Source organism: Myotis yumanensis, unplaced genomic scaffold (genome assembly GCF_028538775.1).
Source record: "Myotis yumanensis isolate MYYU_CA2020_CCGP unplaced genomic scaffold, mMyoYum1.0.hap1 SCAF_20, whole genome shotgun sequence".
In the NCBI taxonomy this organism is placed as follows: Eukaryota; Metazoa; Chordata; class Mammalia; order Chiroptera; family Vespertilionidae; genus Myotis; species Myotis yumanensis.
In genome coordinates this window covers 2,327,459-2,343,741 of record NW_027223771.1, presented here as the reverse complement: position 1 = coordinate 2,343,741, position 16,283 = coordinate 2,327,459, and the positions used below count along the sequence as shown (strand labels likewise).

At 56.5% G+C, this 16,283-nt stretch overlaps 1 long non-coding RNA gene across 1 annotated transcript in view; it reads left to right on the top strand.

Moving 5' to 3' along the window:
- The window catches only part of LOC138998434 (uncharacterized), a 28,017-nt gene extending 11,984 nt beyond the window's left edge, over positions 1–16,033 (top strand). The window contains exons 2-4 of the long non-coding RNA XR_011469156.1: positions 5,949–6,043; positions 8,238–8,406; positions 11,696–16,033. This is a non-coding gene — a long non-coding RNA (uncharacterized lncRNA). The remainder of the gene's footprint in view (positions 1–5,948; positions 6,044–8,237; positions 8,407–11,695) is intronic.
- The last annotated feature ends 250 nt before the right edge of the window (positions 16,034–16,283 follow it).

Here is a 16,283-nt window from a genome sequence, read left to right as displayed (position 1 = left end):
GCCCTTGAGGCCTGTGTGGTATGGAGTTTCATCCATCAGGGCGGGAAGGCCAGCGGGGGAGCGGGGGGTTTCAGGGGTGGGGGGCGGCTGGGTTGGCAGCACTGGGGTTTGACAGTTCTCACCAGTCAGCCACTTCCTGGCTGCCCTGCCCCTCTTCACGCCCCAAGGCCCCTGGGAGAACAGGTCAGAGGCCGTGGGACCTTTGTCCATGGTGACCTTGAGATGCCGTTTAGCTTGGGCTAGAACTTTAATTTCCCAGATTCCATTTGCTCTGTCTAGAACGGTGGCATCTCAATTGCCTTTTTCTTCATTGAGAAACCAAGTTTGACCTTGGGAATCTGCATAGCAGTAACCATCGAGATTTGGGTGTGAGATTGGTAGGGAACATCTTTTTTTTTGTAATATGTTTTTATTGATTTTCAGAGAGAGAGAAAAGGAGCAGGATAGAGAAACATCGATGAGAGAGGAACTTAATCTATTGGCTGCCTCTTGCACAGGATCGAGCCTGCAACCCGGGCATGTGCCCTGACCGGGAATCGAACCTGTGACCTCTTGATTCCTGGGTGGACGCTCAACTGCTGAGCCACACTGGCTGGGCTGCTAGGGAACATCTTAAATGCAATCAGACAATACATTTCATCTGGATGAATTCAGGTAGAGAGGTTTCTCCTCCTTGGAAGAAATCGGGCGCTGTTTGAGGGATCGAGGCCTGGATTCCATCCTGGTTCTGTTCCGACTGGATCCGGAGTTGGTGGTTGGCAGGGGAGCCTGCATGTGAGTTAGCAGCCGTGGGCACCCAGCTGCCTTCCCCCAGCACACCCCGAGCTTGGAAGAGCCATCCTTCGCTAGGGGGCTGCCCTGCAAATGGACCCAGCAGCCGGGCAAGACAGGTTTTGAAGTGCATGACAGTTATGATGACTTTTAAACACGCTTTCTTTGCATATATTAAAAAACAAAAAAAGCCCTAGCTGGTTTTACTCAGTGGATAGAGCGTCGGCCTGCGGACCAAAGGGTCCCGGGTTTGATTCCGGTCAAAGGCACGTACCTCGGTCGCAGGCTCCTCCCCGGCCCGGGCCCTGGTCGGGGCACGTGCAGGAGGCAACCCATCGATGTGTCTCTCTCACATCGATGTTTCTCTCTGTCTCTCCCTCTCTCTCCCACTCTCCCTAAAAATCAATGCAGGAATATCCTCAGGTGAGGGTTCACAAAACAAAACCAAAAAACCAACAAACAGAAAGTTTAAAAAAAAAAAAGGAAAGACATTCTCCAGGGCAGTGCAAACAGTCCTGACCAAGCGCTGAGTCCGGTTCCAGACTTTCGTGTCGCAGGATCAGCTGCTGTCTGGACGCCTGAGTCAGTCTTTCCTTCCCCTCCGGCTCTGGCTCCAGGAGGAGGGCATTCGGGGAGCTGCCTCGCAGCCTCCCCCCCCCCCCCCCCGCCCCCCGTGCTGGGCAACCCGAGGTGCCCTCCAGCCTGCACTCAGTACACCATTGTGAGTGTGTGTGCCTGGGCGGCCTCTGGGGTGCGTGTTTCTTTTTGTGTCTGCATTCAGTGTCAGGCTGTGGTGTGTTTATGTCGGCCTGTCTGGGCACGATCAGTGCTACAAGGCGCTGGGGGCGGGGGATGGTTAGGAGAGAGAACATTCCACAGCCCCAGATCTCACCCTCGGGGATTTCGGGAGATTATATATATTTGTGCGCAAAAGTAGGTGTATGGTTGTGAGTATGTGGAACACAGAGTTTAATCTTGTATTATTATTTATTAAACATTGTATTTCTTCTTCTTTTTTTTTAAATCCTCACCCGAGGATATTTTTCTATTGATTTTTAGGGAGAGTAGAAGGGAGAGGGAGAGACAGAGAGAAACATCGATGTGAGAGAGACACATCGATTGGTTGCCTTCTGCACACACCCCGACCAGGGCCCGGGAACCTGCACCCGAGGTACGTGCCCTCGACTGGAATCGAGCCCGGGACCCTTCTGTCCGCAGGCTGATGCTCTATCCACTGAGCCACACTGGCCAGGGTGAGTTTATTTTTGTATTATTTTTTTAAATTAATTATTGTATTTCTATACAAACAACTGTACACCTACGTGTGCCCGCCCCTGTGTGTATGTGTATATACATATATATGACAGGCTTGTTTTTTTAATGCTGCTCATTGTGTGAGGCGACATGCGAGGGTCTGGCCAGGTGTGGTGGGAGCCGCACCGGCTGGGGAGGGGGGGCCATCTGCCGAGAGCTCACACACTTCCCCGCCTGCCCGCCGCCCGTCCGCCCGTGGGGAGCCCGTCCCTCCGCAGCGCCGGTCTCCTCTCTAATTTATGAGCTGGGAAGGAGGAGAAAATGAAACGTTGGAAGACAATGGCCGAGGCAGCGCCTGACACCTCTCCCCGGGCCTGTCTCCTGAGCGGTCAGTACATTCCCCGGCTCCACCAAAGTGAGAAAAAAGAGAACCCCCAAACCGGCCAGTAAAAGCTGTGTCTGGCCCTGGGCCTGCGGGGACGGCCATAGACTGTGGATCGTGGGGGGCAGAAGGAAAGGAAGGCTTGTATCCGCCGCCCAGCCTCACCCACGCTGGCCCCCACCTCCATCCGAGTCCCGGGACCTCTCCCAGCCCCCGGGAGAGGGGAGGGGGCCGGGCAGCTGCAGGGCTGTGTTAGTAAACATTTTCATCACCCCCCTTCTCCACTCCCGATGCCCCCTTACACCCCACCCCCCCCGCCCCCCCAGCAGCCCCTTTTCTACGGCCTGCACAATGAGCTCATTGTCCTGGGTGTGATTTGAATGAGGGATCGGCAGGCCGGTTCCCAGCATTGTCCGCGGGGCTGGGAAAAAGCCCGGCGCAGGCAGGAGGACCAGAGCGGACAGAGACAGATGCCGAAATTAGCAACGAGGCTTTGTGCGCCGGCCCCCGGACAAGGGCTCGCCTTGTTTGCGTGGGCTCGAGGGTGTGGAGCTGCCGGCTGCTCGCATGTCCCCCCATGTTAATTAGTTTTGCATGCATGTCTGAGAAGGGGCCGGGGAGACGTGTTTGTCTTTCCCGGGGAGCCGTGCGTCGCGCCCGCCCCGGCTGGGCCTACCTGGAGCCCGGCTCCTCCCGGCCTGGCGGGAATCTCTGCTCAGCATCCTGCTTTTCTGTCTCTCTGCCCTTGGGGGGGCCTGGCTTTCCTCCGGGGCCCCCTCTTCCCCTCCCCGCCACCTCCCAGAGTTGGTTAGCTCTGACTACAGGGAGCTCATTGGCTTCTACCCAGACCCAGGCCCGTGCCTGTCCATCTGGCCGTCTGTCTCTTAACACAGGGCCCCCCCCACCCCCACCCCCGGGGACCGGGCAGCAGAAGCAGCCAGTCTGGACCCTCCTCGGTCCCCGAGCCAGATGGCCAGGCTGTTTATCGCATTATGCACCCCCCCTACCCTGCGCCTGGCCCCAGACCCCCGCCGCCCGTGCGGGGCCGGGATCCTGTTTGGGATCTGAGGGAGAAGCCCCCCCCGCCCCCCCAGCAGGGACAGGGTCTAGGAGGCAGGACTCGAAGTAGGTCCTTGTCGCTGGTCGCTGCATGACCTTAGGCCGCCCATCTCCCCTGCCTCGGACCTCAGTTACTCCCCAGTGGAATGAGTGAGTGGAGCCTTAGCTGGTGTGGCTCAGTGGATAGAGCGTCAGCCTGCGGACTGAAGGGTCCCAGGTTCGATTCCGGTCAAGGGCACGTACCTCGGTGGCAGGCTCCTCCCCGGCCGGGGCCCTGGTCTGGGCTCGTGCAGGAGGCAACCGATCGATGTGTCTCTCTCACATCGATGTTTCTCTCTGTCTCTCCCTCTCTCTCCCACGCTCCCTGAAAACCAATGGGAAAATATCCCCGGGGGAGGATGAACAAACAAGCAAAAAGAAATGAGTGAGTTGAACTCCGGGAATCTCTTGGGCTCAGAAAGTCTATGACGGTGGTGACACCACAAAGCTGTGTAGATTCAGAACCCACGGGGCGGGCGGGTTGGGAGGATTTCATCTCTGTGGACACTGGGGGATGGGCCTCCGTTTTAGGGGGGCAGAGGGGTCAGGAGCGGCAGAACCTCTCTTCCCAGGTTCTCACAGAAGCCCTTGGAGCCCAAGCCCCCTCCCCCCCACACCCCTGCAGTGGGAGGCAGACTCGGCCAGCAGAAGGGAGCGTGGCAGTGCAGCCAGGGAGAGGCCGGAGGGAGGGCAGCTGCCGCCTCCTGGGCCAGGGGCCTGGTCGCCCTCTGCAGGCCCTGGCATGGGGGCCGGCTCAGAAGGGGGCTCCGGGCAACTTTCAGCTTCCAGCTCTCACAGTAACCCCGGGAGGAGGGAGGGGTGCGGGGGCTTGGAGCGCGGCCCCTCTTGCTCAGCGCAGGGTCTCAGGACTCAGTGATCGTGAGCCGGGATCTGGCCCCCAGGCCCTTCCCAGGACGCCCCCCCTGCAGCCCCACTGGCCCGGGCCTGTTGTCACAGCTTCCGTGGAACTCAAAGACCAAGCCGGGGACACTCACCACTCACGTCCAAACAGCCCCGGGCCCAAACCTCTAGTTCCTTCCCGTTGTATCCATCCCGGCTCATTCTCACGGATCTGCTGACTCCACGTGGCCAGGAGGCAACTCCTCACCCTGAGTTTGCGTCCTACGGGGTTTGGGGTGCCTCTCGTTCAGGAAATGCTGGGGCCTCAGGGTGAAGCTGGGAATGACCAGATTCCTTCTCCTCCTCCCTCCCTTGTCAAGCCCCCCATCTCTGGTGCTCCCTCCCCCTCCCTCCTCCAGCTCGGAGGGACCCTCGGGGGCCTCTGGGATCACTCTTGGGTGCTCAGTCCAGACTGGGCCTGGGCCTGGCCGGTGTGGCTCAGTGGATAGAGCGTCGGCCTGCGGACTGAAGGGTCCCGGGTTCGATTCCGGTCAAGGGCACGAACCTCGGTTGCAGGCTCCCCGGCCCTGGTCATGCAGGTGGCCACCCATCGATGTGTTTCTCTCTGTCTTTCCCTCTCCCTGTCTAAAAAGCAATGGAAAAATATCCTCGGGTGAGTGTTTTAAAAAAAATAATAATAATAATAAAAAAATCCAGCCGAACCGGTTTGGCTCAGTGGATAGAGCATCAGCCTGCGGACTCAAGGGTCCCAGGTTCGATTCCGGTCAAGGGCATGTGCCTTGGTTGCGGGCTCCATCCCCAGTAGGGGGTGTGCAGGAGGCAGCTGATCGATGTTTCTCCCTCATCGATATTTCTAACTCTCTGTCCTTCTTCCTTCTTCTCTGTAAAAAATCAATAAAATATATTTTAAAAAATAATAATAATAAAAAATCCAGACTGGGCCTTCCCTCGAGGGCTCATCCACCTCCCTCACAGGACCCCTCCACCAGCCCCCACCCCAGTACACTCACACCTTCCATCCTGGCTGCCCCTTCCCCTCCCTCTCTCCCCTCCCCCCTCCACCTTCCACTCCCATGTCTGGGGCCAAAGGTACCTCACTCCCGCCTTGGAACTGGGTGAGTCCAAAGTTCAGTGAGGAAAAGAGTAGAAGTTAGAGCTAAAGGCAGGGGCGGAAAGCAGGGTGGACAGTCGGGGTGAGGGGGAGAGCAGCGGGTTGGGGGGGGCGAGGGGGGGAGGCGAGCAGGGCCTCGGGACAGCTGCCCACTGCTCGCCCAGCCCCTCCCCACGCCTCCCCCCGGGGTTTTAGCTGCCTCAGCTGTAGCCCTGAGCTCCTTAATCTGGTGATCAGCGTGGTGCTGGGGGGCGGGCAGACAGGGGCTTTAGGAGGTGACAGGGGATCTGGGGGCGTCGCACTCGGCTGACCGAGCGCGTGCAAAGCCAGGGAATCGCATTCCAAGCGCGCTCCCATCCCATCCGAGGCTGGACCGCTCAGCGCAGCACGGGTGGTGCCCAGTGGAGGGCTGGGGCCTGGCCCTCGCACGCAGCCCTCATCACAGCATCACGGCGCTTTGTTCCTCAGCAGGGAAGTTGCCAAGACCTCAGCCTCCCGCCCTCCTGCCTGGCGAAGGTGCTAGAAGGTGTTTATTGTGCTGTGGCTGAAGTCAGCATCATTTGCAGGTATTTCTCCCCCCTCCCCACCCCCCACCACCCCCCCTCCCCCCCGACAGCCAGGAAAATGCTGGTGGGGGTGGGGATCTGGGGTTTAGTTCTAGAACTGGGCAAGTGTGCTGGGAAGTGCGCCTCCCCTCTCCCTAGCCAGTTTGGCTCAGTGGATAGAGCATCGGCCTGCGGACTGAAGGGTCCCGGGTTCGATTCCGGTCAAGGGCACGTGCCCAGGTTGTGGGCTTGAGCCCCAGTGGGGGACGTGCAGGAGGCAGCTGATCCATGATTCTCTCTCATTGTTGATGTTTCTATTTCTTTCTCCCTCTCCCTTCCTCTCTGAAATCAATAAAAATGTATTTTTTAAATAAAAAGAGAGAGAGAGAACCCAGGGAGTTAGGGAACAGGCGTCATGCTGAACACAAAACCTGGTGTTTACCCTGGCTCAGTGGATAGAGCGTCGGCCTGCGGACTGAAAGGTCCCAGGTTCGATTCCGGTCAGGGGCATGTACCTTAGTTGCGGGCACATTCCCAGTAGGGGGTGTGCAGGAGGCAGCTGATCGATGTTTCTCTCTCATCGATGTTTCTAACTCTCTATCTCTCTCCCTTCCTCTCTGTAAAAAATCAATAAAATATATTTTTTAAGAAAACCTGGTGTTTGAGGCTTCTGGCCAGCCAGCTTGCTGGTGGCCCAGGCCCGGAGCGTGGAGGGAGGGAGGGATGGAGGGGAGACGCTGATGAAATCACTGAGCTGTAGACCCCTGACTGTCTTAGCCCCTATTTTTAAAAAAATTTATATTATTTATTTTTGACATATGTATTTTTAAAATATATATTATTGATTTTATTACAGAGAGGAAGGGACAGGGATAGAGAGTCAGAAACATCGATGAGAGAGAAACATCGATCAGCTGCCTCCTGCACACCCCCTACTGGGGATGTGCCCGCAACCAAGGTACATGCCCTTGACCGGAATCAAACCTGGGAACCTTGAGTCCGCAGGCTGACGCTGTATCCACTGAGCCAAACCGGTGAGGGCTGAAATATGTTTTTATTGAATTTTTAGAGAGAGAGGAAGGGAGAGGCATAGAGAGATGGAAACATCGATTAGAGAGAATCATTGATCGGCTGCCTCCTGCGCGCCCCCTACTGGGCGTTGAGCCTGCAACCTAGGCATGTGCCCTGAGCGGGAATCGCATTGGCAACCGCTTGGTTCATGGGTTGACACCCAACCACTGAGCCACACCGGCCTACAGGTGGGCAGAATAACCCATATTCTCGGAATGACACTCGAAAACAATAGGAAGGGTTGATTTTCCTCCTCCCTTTGCCGGTAGGAAGGTCGGTGGGGTCTTTGGCTGTGACTCGGGGGAGGAGGGCCGCAGGGACAGGCAGAAGAGCCGCCCATGGGCACCGCCACGCAGACTGGCAGCTGGCCCAGCCCTCAGCCCGGGGAGGAGGGACAGCTGGGCTGAAACCCGCTCATTTGTCTTTGTGTCTTTCGGCCCCACCGCAGCCATCAGCGAGCACGCAGCCCTCCCTCCGGGCGGTTCCGGGCGGGGCTCGCAGGAGGCGGCACCCCGGGTTTCCCCCTGCATTCTGAGCAGGTCAGTTCTGCCTGGCATGGGGCACCCAGGTGGCAGAGGACCCAGCAGCAGAGAGCAGCGAGCTGAGTCCTTCCCAGCTCCAGGCCCCGCCAGGGCTGTGGCCAGCGGCTCTGCTTCTGGGACCAGCCTGTGCTGGGGGCTTGTACCTCCCTCACGTCCCCGGGGGCTGCCCCTCCTTCCTGTCCCTTCCTCTCAGAAGCGTGTGGGTGAGGATTAGGGGGCCAGTCTGCCTTTTTGTTGTTGCTGTTCATCCTCCCGCTGGGATATTTTTCCATTGATTTAAAAATATATATATATTTCCTTATTGATTTCAGAGAGGAAGGGAGAGGGAGGGAGAGAGAGAAACATCAGTGATGAAAATCATTGATCGGCTGCCTTCAGCACATCCCCTACTGGGGATCGAGCCCGCAACCCAGGCATGTGCCCTTGGCCGGAATCGAACCTGGGACCCTTCAGTCCACAGGCCAGTGCTCTATCCACTGAGAAAAACCGGCTAGGGCTCCATTGATTTTTAGAGAGAGTGGAAGGGAGAGGGAGAGACAGAGAGAAACATCGATGTGAGAGAGACGCATTGATCGGTTGCCTCCTGTACACGCCCCGACCAGGGCCGGGGAACCTGCATCCACGGTAGGTGCCCTTGATCGGAATCCAACGCAGGACCCTTCAGTCCTCTGGCCGACGCTCTATCCACTGAGCAACACCGGCCAGGGCCTGTCTGCCTTCTGACCCTTCATCGCCAGAGGAGGCCCTGGTTCCTTCTGTCCGGCTGTGGAGGTGGGTGTGTGGTGTCGGGGGGCCGTGGGGAGCCCGGTCTGTCAGCCAGGAAGGCGTTGGCTTCGAGGCAGCATCTGCTCCCAGCCCCTAGCTCCCCAAAGCCTTCCCGGGACACGAGTGCTTTGCCAACGCGGCTTCGTTCCCCTGGCCCTGCTCCCTGCCTTTCACGGCGCCAAGTGGCCTGGGAGAGTGACAAGGGCCTGAGAAGACACAGCCCCCTCATAGGAAGCCAGAGATTAGATGCCACTCACTCCTGTTGCTGGGCAGACCCTCCCTTCCGGTCCTTAAATAGGAGCTGTGGGTGGGATGGCATCTTAAAATGTCCCTTTCGCTCTGGCATTTTAAAAAAATTATATTTTTATTGATTTCAGAGAGGAAGGGAGAGGGAGAGAGAGAGAGAGAAACATCAATGCTGAGAGAGAATCATTGATTGGCTGCCTCCTGCACGCCCCACACTGGGGGTCAAGCCTGCAACCCGGGCATGTGCCCTGGACTGGAATCAAACCGTGACCTCCTGGTTCCTAGGCCAACGCTTGACCACTGAGCCACGCCGGCCCGGCATCCCCAGCGTTTTATAATCTGGAAGTTCTTCCTGCTTTTTACCCCTCTGTCACCTGCCAGGAACCCCAGCCCCTGGCTCACAGAAAATCCATCCAGCCTTATCCCCTTCCCCCCGGGACATGGAGGCACCTTCCTTCCACCAGAGGCTAAAAAAGGAAACCCAGCTCACCGCTGGCCCCCCCTGCGTGAGGCTGGCCCATGGCCCGCCCCCAGAGCACAAGTCTCCCAGCCTCTGACCTGCAGCCTCCTCTCCTGTTCCCACTTGCCCTGCCTAGTGTTGCCCTGGTGGCTCTGTCTGGGGATCGAGCCCACAACCCAGGCTCGCCCAGTCCCGCTGCCCTGGGCCAGAGCCCTTACACTCGAGCTCCAAACCCCAAGATGCAGTCCCGGGGGAAGTGCTGTTCCTGGTGCCTGGGCCCCTCCCAGCACCCCCCCCCCGCCCCCCCTGACCGCCCCCTCCACCCCCCCCCCACCCCCCGCCAGGTGGCTCCGCCTGTGGAACAGCTGACACAGTTCAGGCCACGGAGGCAGGTGCACGTGGCTCAGCTCCTGGGATGACCAGTATGACCTTGGGCCAGCCCTGAACTCCTTTTTTTTGTTTTTGATCCTCACCCAAGGATATTTTTCCATTGATTTCTTAGAGCAAGTGGAAGAGAGAGGGAACGATAGAGAGAAACATTGATGTGAGAGAAACACATCGATGGGTTGCCTCCTGCATGCTCCCTGGCCAGGGCCCGGCCCGGGGAGGAGCCCGCAACCAGAAGTACGTGCCCTTGACCGGAATCGAACCCGGGACCCTTCGGTCTGCAGGCCGACGCTCTATCCACTGAGCCACACCGGCCAGGGCCTGTTTGCCTGTTTCCAAAATGAGGCTAACAAACCACACTGTCTCAGGACGCTGCAGCGAGGCACGGACATAACACAGGTCAAATCGCTTGAAGTTGCAGGGTGGCTGACTCTTCCCTCCTCCTCCCCCGCTGAACCCTGAGGCTGCAAAGGCCCCAGACAGATCCCACACCTCTTGCCTGTGAGTGTCCCGCCTGGGTAGGTTCTGAGACAGTGAGGTGGCTCCTCCCCCCCCCCCCCCTCCCTCACAGCCCTCCTTCCCCAGGGAGCAGCGGTACCTACTTTCGGCCCTAAGAATACCTGAATGAGATTTATAGGACACCTGCCTCCCCAGAGTGCCCGGCTCCTCCCGTCCTTTCTCTTTAGATCGCCCTGTGCTGTGCTGGGGGGTGGGGGTGGGGGCTCTTTTCTGAGGCTCCGAAAATGGAGAAAGAGACGGGGTGGGGGGTGGGAGTTGGGGGTGGGGTGGAGACTGTAGGTCTTGCCCAGGGCACAGGACAGGAGTACAGAGCCCCGCCCCCTCCCCCCAACCCCCCCCCCCCCCCCACACACACACACCCGGACATGCCAGGCCAGGTCATCAGGAGGGGAGAGCCAGGCCGGAGTTGCTGTCCTGAATCTCCGGGACTCAGGGGCCAGGATGGAGGAGCATCTGTGCAGTGCAAGCTCCACTCCCATCCCCCGCCACCTGGAACTCGGCCGGGGACCGAGGGAAACACGCCCAACGCACTCCACAGGGTTGGGGGGCTTTGCCTCTGGCCACCGTTTGTCCCCTTGTCACGGCATGCGCCCTGGCCAGGCCTCTGGGAGGATGCTCTTCCCCATCCGTCCGCATTTCCTCCCGGGGTGGGGGCGGCGCCCTCTCCCCAGCGCTCCTCCCTGGTGCTCCTCCCCTCCCTCCTCCGGCTCCGGGCCGCAGGGCCTGGACCTGGGAGCCAGGCTGCCTGTTGCCAGGGGAGCGGGGAGGCCGGTCTGAGCTATGCAGGGAACAGGCCCGGCCTGTCAAAGCGTCTGAGATGGACCGCCGCCGTCCCCGCGCAGCTGGGCTCAGACGTGTCTCGGCTCTTGTTCTGGGCCTGAGAACGGCGAAGCCCGGTGAGGTTCAAGGGCAAACTCACTATTCATCAGTCAGGGGTTCTTGACGTCCCTCTCCCCCAGGGACGGGTCCCCCCCCTTCCTCTCTCTGACTTCCTTGGGGCACATTCCTGGGTTCCTTTGGTGAGGACGGCACACCCTTCTCCTCCTCCGGCCCAGCCCCCTCTCCATAGGCTGTGAACACCCCTCACCCCCTCACCCCTCCCCCCCCCCCCAGAAGGCCAGGCTGGGAGAGACAATGGCCGCAGGAACCATTCAGGCGGGACCCGGCCACGCTGGCCTGCCCTCCACTCCCAGCGCCCCCGTGGGCCCATTCCCCTCTGACTCAGGGCACCCCTGGGCCACCAGCCTTTGTGTGTGTGTGTTTTTTAATATATATTTCTATTGATTTCAGAGAGGAAGGGAGAGGGAGAGAGAGAGAGATAGAAACATCAGTGATGAAGAGGGAATCATGGATCGGCTGCCTCCTGCACGCCCCCTACTGGGGATCGAGCCCTCAACCCGGGCATGTGCCCTGACTGGGCACAGAACTGTGACCTCCTGGTTCATAGGTGGACACCCAGGCGCTGAGCCACGCCGGCCAGCTGGGCCAGCATGTGTATTTTAAGACACTCCAACACTGTTGGTTGGAGAGTGTAGATTGTAGAATATTTCCTGGAATGTATACTCTTAGGTGAATAGACTAAATTGCAAAACAGGCAGTAGAATGTGATCTCATTTATGTGTGTTTATTTTTTTTTTAATATGTTTTTATTTATTTATTTTTATTTTATTGATTTTTTTACAGAGAGGAAAGGAGAGTGGCAATATCAGACTGTGAAATGCACACACACTTGGTCACAAAGGGCACTGCAAGGCATTTACTCCGTGGTTATAGATGGAAACATTCCCAGGCACCAGGATGTGCCTCAGAGCTTTTCTTCTTAGAATGTGAAGTATTGTCCTAGCCCAGTGGTCCGGCAAACTGCGGCTCTCGAGCCACATGCGGCTCTTTGGTCCCTCGCGTGCGGCCACGAAGTTTCAATCGCACTGTACGTGCACACCCGCACGTGGTATTTTGTGGAAGAGTCACACTCAAGGGGCCGCAGTTTGCCGACCACGGCCCTAGCTGGTTTAGCTCAGTGGATAGAGCGTTGGCCTCTGGACTGAAGGGTCCCGGGTTCGATTCCAGTCAAGGGCACATGCTTGGGCCCCTGGGGGCGTGCAGGAGGCAGCCGATCGGTGATTCTCTCTCATCATTGATGTTTCTCTCTCCCACTTCCTCTCTCTGAAATCAACAAAAATATATTAAAAAAAAAAAAAGAATTTGGCCATAACCGGTTTGGCTCAGTGGATAGAGCGTCCGCCTGTGGACTGAAGGGTCCCAGGTTCGATTCCGGTCAAAGGCATGTACCTTGGTTGCGGGCATATCCCCAGTAGGAGATGTGCAGGAGGCAGCTGATCGATGTTTCTGACTCTCTATCTCTCTCCCTTCCTCTCTGTAAAAAAATCAATAAGATATATAAAATAAAATAAAAGAAGGTGAAGTATTGGAAGCGAACCTGTGGGCCATCAGCATGTGGAATACTATGCAGCTATGAAAATGAGTGTGGTGGGTCTCTCTTTAAGCTGGTGGGGAAGGTTGGCTGGTATATAAGGGGTCCTTTGAATAATTATGAAGGCAGTGTTTATTAAAATACATTTCATTTTCAAAATTGAGCTACCAGTTGTTAAAGTGCATATACAGTTTTTGGGGACACCCTGTATACTCTTAGGTGAATAGACTAAATTGCAAAACAGGCAGTAGAATGTGATCTCATTTATGTGTGTTTATTTTTAAAAAATATGTTTTTGTTTTTTTTTACTTTATTGATTTTTTTACAGAGAGGAAAGGAGAGGGATAGAGAGTTAGAAACATCGATGAGAGAGAAACATCGATCAGCTGCCTCCTGCACGCCCCCTACTGGAGATGTACCCGCAACCAAGGTACATGCCCTTGACTGGAATCGAACCTGGGACCCTTGAGTCCGCAGGCCAATGCTCTATCCACTGAGCCAAACCAGTTAGGGCTAAATATGTTTTTTTTTTTATTGATTTCAGAGAGGAAGGGAGAGGGAGAGAGAGAGAGAGAGGAACATCAATGATGAGAGAGAACCATTGATCAGCTGCCTCTTGCACGCCCCCTAATGGGCATGGAACCCGCAACCCCGGGCATGTGCCCTGACCAGGAGTTGAACTATGACCTCCTGGTTCATAGGTCCAGGCTCAACCACTGAGCCATACCAGCTGGGCTGTGTGTCTATAGAAGTCAGCCCTGAGTATACTATATCTGAAGAGTTTCTGGAAATGCAGATGGATGTGAACTCTCTGTATTGCTGTATTTTCTTTCCATGCTTGTGGGTACTTTTACTGAGAAATTGAAAAAGGCCCGATGGGAGGGGGACAGGGGTGGTGAGCACACAATACAATATACGGATGATGTGCTATAGAATTGCACGCCTGGAACCTATATAATGTATGAAGCAATGTCACCCCAATCAATTCAATAAAAAAGTTTTTAAAAATTTTTTAAAAGAAAAAATTAAATAGGTTATTAAACATAAAAGGCATAATTTCTGTGTTTTTGAAAGTAATTAATTATTTAAATTTGCTTCTTCCCCCTTGTTTATTGTATTATTATTATTTTGTTGTTAATCGTCACCCAAGGGTATTTTTCCATTGATTTTTAGAAAGGGTGGAAAGGAGGAGAGACAGAGAGAGAGAGAGAGAGAGAGAGAGAGAGAAACATTGATGTGAGAGAGACACATCGATTGGTTGCCTCCCGCATGGGCCTCAACCAGGGCTGGGATAGAGCCTGCAACCAAGGCATGTGCCCTTGACCAGAATCAAACCAGGAACCCTTCAGTCTGTGGTCCGATGCTCTATCCACTGAGCCAAACGGGCCAGGGTGGTAACTTCTGTTAGCCACCTTGGGGTAGGAGCTCTGAGAGGATGCTGGGGATGTTGCAGGAAAAACACCCAGAAACCCCACCACAGCCCATTTTCTGCCTGCCAACCACACTTCAGCATCCTGGTTGCAATGGTGCATTTTAAAAAGCCTACTAAGTGCCAAGCTTAGTATCTCTGGGTCCAGCTTAGGTGGGTCTCAGTGTTCCAGTTTCACGGCTGTTCAGCCTGTTTGCTTGTCCGAGCTCCTGGGAGAGGCCTGGGAGGGGTTCCCTGTGTCTCTGTGAGCAGATGAGTAGGCGTTAAACTCTGCCTTCAGGAGCCCCCCGTTTTCTGGAGGGGCCCTTGGAAGCCTGGCCACGCCCCACTCCAGTTGCATGCTGGTCTGTGGGCCTGGTGGGCAGGGAAGTGTCCCCCACCCACCACAGCCCAGTAGAGGTGCTACTGTGCTGGGGGACTGGTGGGCAGGGTGGGTGGGGACTGTGAAGAGTCCTGTTTGCAGAAGCAGCGTGTGTCCCGAGAGAGAATCATCCTGCTGGTGAGGCTGATGTCTCCCCTGCCTACCTCACCCCCAAATAGGAAAGGAGCAGAGAGGCCAGCCCACAGCCCAGCTCAGGGCTCTCCACGGGGCCCCGATGGCCTGGGCGGAGTGGGGGCAGAGGCGCGCTGTCCACCTGGATCCAGGAGCCGCCTGGAGGGGCCTGGGAAATCCATGGGGTGCTCTTGGGGTCTGGGGAGAAGCTATTGTCACCCCAAATCAGCTGTGGGGCCTATGGAGAGGGGAGGGAAGAAGCATTAAGAACAACCACAGGCTAGGCCACCAAGCCGATGCTTTATAACCTCAGGCACTATGGGTCCCATTGGTACACCCATTTTACAGATGAGGAAACTGAGGCCCAAAATGTTACATTATAGGTCCCTAGTCACACAGCTTGCAAATGCCAGAACTGAGATTCAAAACCAAATCTCTCTAAGGTCCGTACTCCTAACCCCAAAGAGGTCCTGTTTTGGCTTGGCCACTGAGAGCAAGTCCCCAAGCTGCACCCCCTCTTCATCAGCCCCAAACATAGAGACAGTAACCCCTCCTTCACAAGGTCGCCCCAAACAGTCCCTTGCCCGGGGCCTCCCTCACTGTACCTAATGCCATCTATGGGCTGCACCGCGCCAGCTGGACTGGACAGCGGAGTTAGGCCTGGTTACTATTGCTTCTCCTCTGGGGTTGTCCAGATGGACTTCCTAGGGGTGTGCTGGCCTGGAGACAAGGCTGCAGCCCAGCTGATCAAGACAAGCCTGAGTGAGCGCTGGAGAGCGGGGGCTGGGTCCCGGGAAAGGCCTGGGTCTCCCCCTGGTGGGAGGGGGGCATGGGCAGGGTCCCCTGGCTGCTGGTTGTCTGCATTCCTGCAGATTCTGCTTTTTAAAATTTTTTTAAAAAATATATTCTATTTATTTTTTTACAGAGAGGAAGGGAGAGGGATAGAGAGTCAGAAACATCGATGAGAGAGAAACATCGATCAGCCGCCTCCTACACGCACCCCACCGGGGATGTGCCCGCAACCAAGGCACACGCCCCCCGACTGGAACCAAACCCGGGACCCCTCAGTCCGCAGGCCGACGCTCTATCCACTGAGCCAAACTGGTTTCGGCCAGATTCTGCTTTTTTAAAAAAAATTTTTTTTTATTGATTTCAGAGAGGAAGGGAGACAGAGAGAGAGAGAGAAACAGCAATGATGAGAGAGAATCATGGATCGGCTGCCTCCTGCACGCCTCCCACTGGAGATGGAGCCCGCAAGCCGGGCATGTGCCCTTAACCGGGAATGGAACTGTGACCTCCTGGCTCATAGGTCGATGCTCAACCACTGAACCACACCGGCTGGGCTCTGCTTCTTCTTTGGGGTCCCTGGCCTGAAGGGGTCTGGCAAGAAGATGAGGACACTCCGGGGCCTGCCCCAGCTTCCGAGGCTGGCCTGAGTGACAGGGGCACAGGGAAGGCTGACGCTGCAGAAGCAGAAGTGGGAGAGCGGAGACCCCACCCAGGCACCTGGAATCATCGGGTCTCTCCCAAGGCCAGTGGGTCCACCCTCCCCCCCTGTACTCCCTCCCAATGGTCCTGAGGGAGGGTTAGGCCGAGTCCCGGGAGAGAAACCCCTCCCAGTCCTGTGACCCCCCTGCCTCTCCCCAGCCCACAATGAATAAAGTTTCTTTGCAAAGCCACCTGCGTCTCTCATCAGTTTTTCTGGGAAGACATGGGTGAAGGAAGTGAGACTCAGCCACCAGCAAAGACAATTCATGGTGCATTGATGTGGTGCGGGCCCGGGTGTGGATGGGGAGGTAGAAGACACCACCCAAGGCCTTGGGGAGCCTGTCTCCCTGACCTGGGCGGGGGTCCTTTGGGTAAGAGGATGAAGGTTGCTGGCCGCCTTGAGGGTGGCAGCCAAGTGTCCTACCCTCAG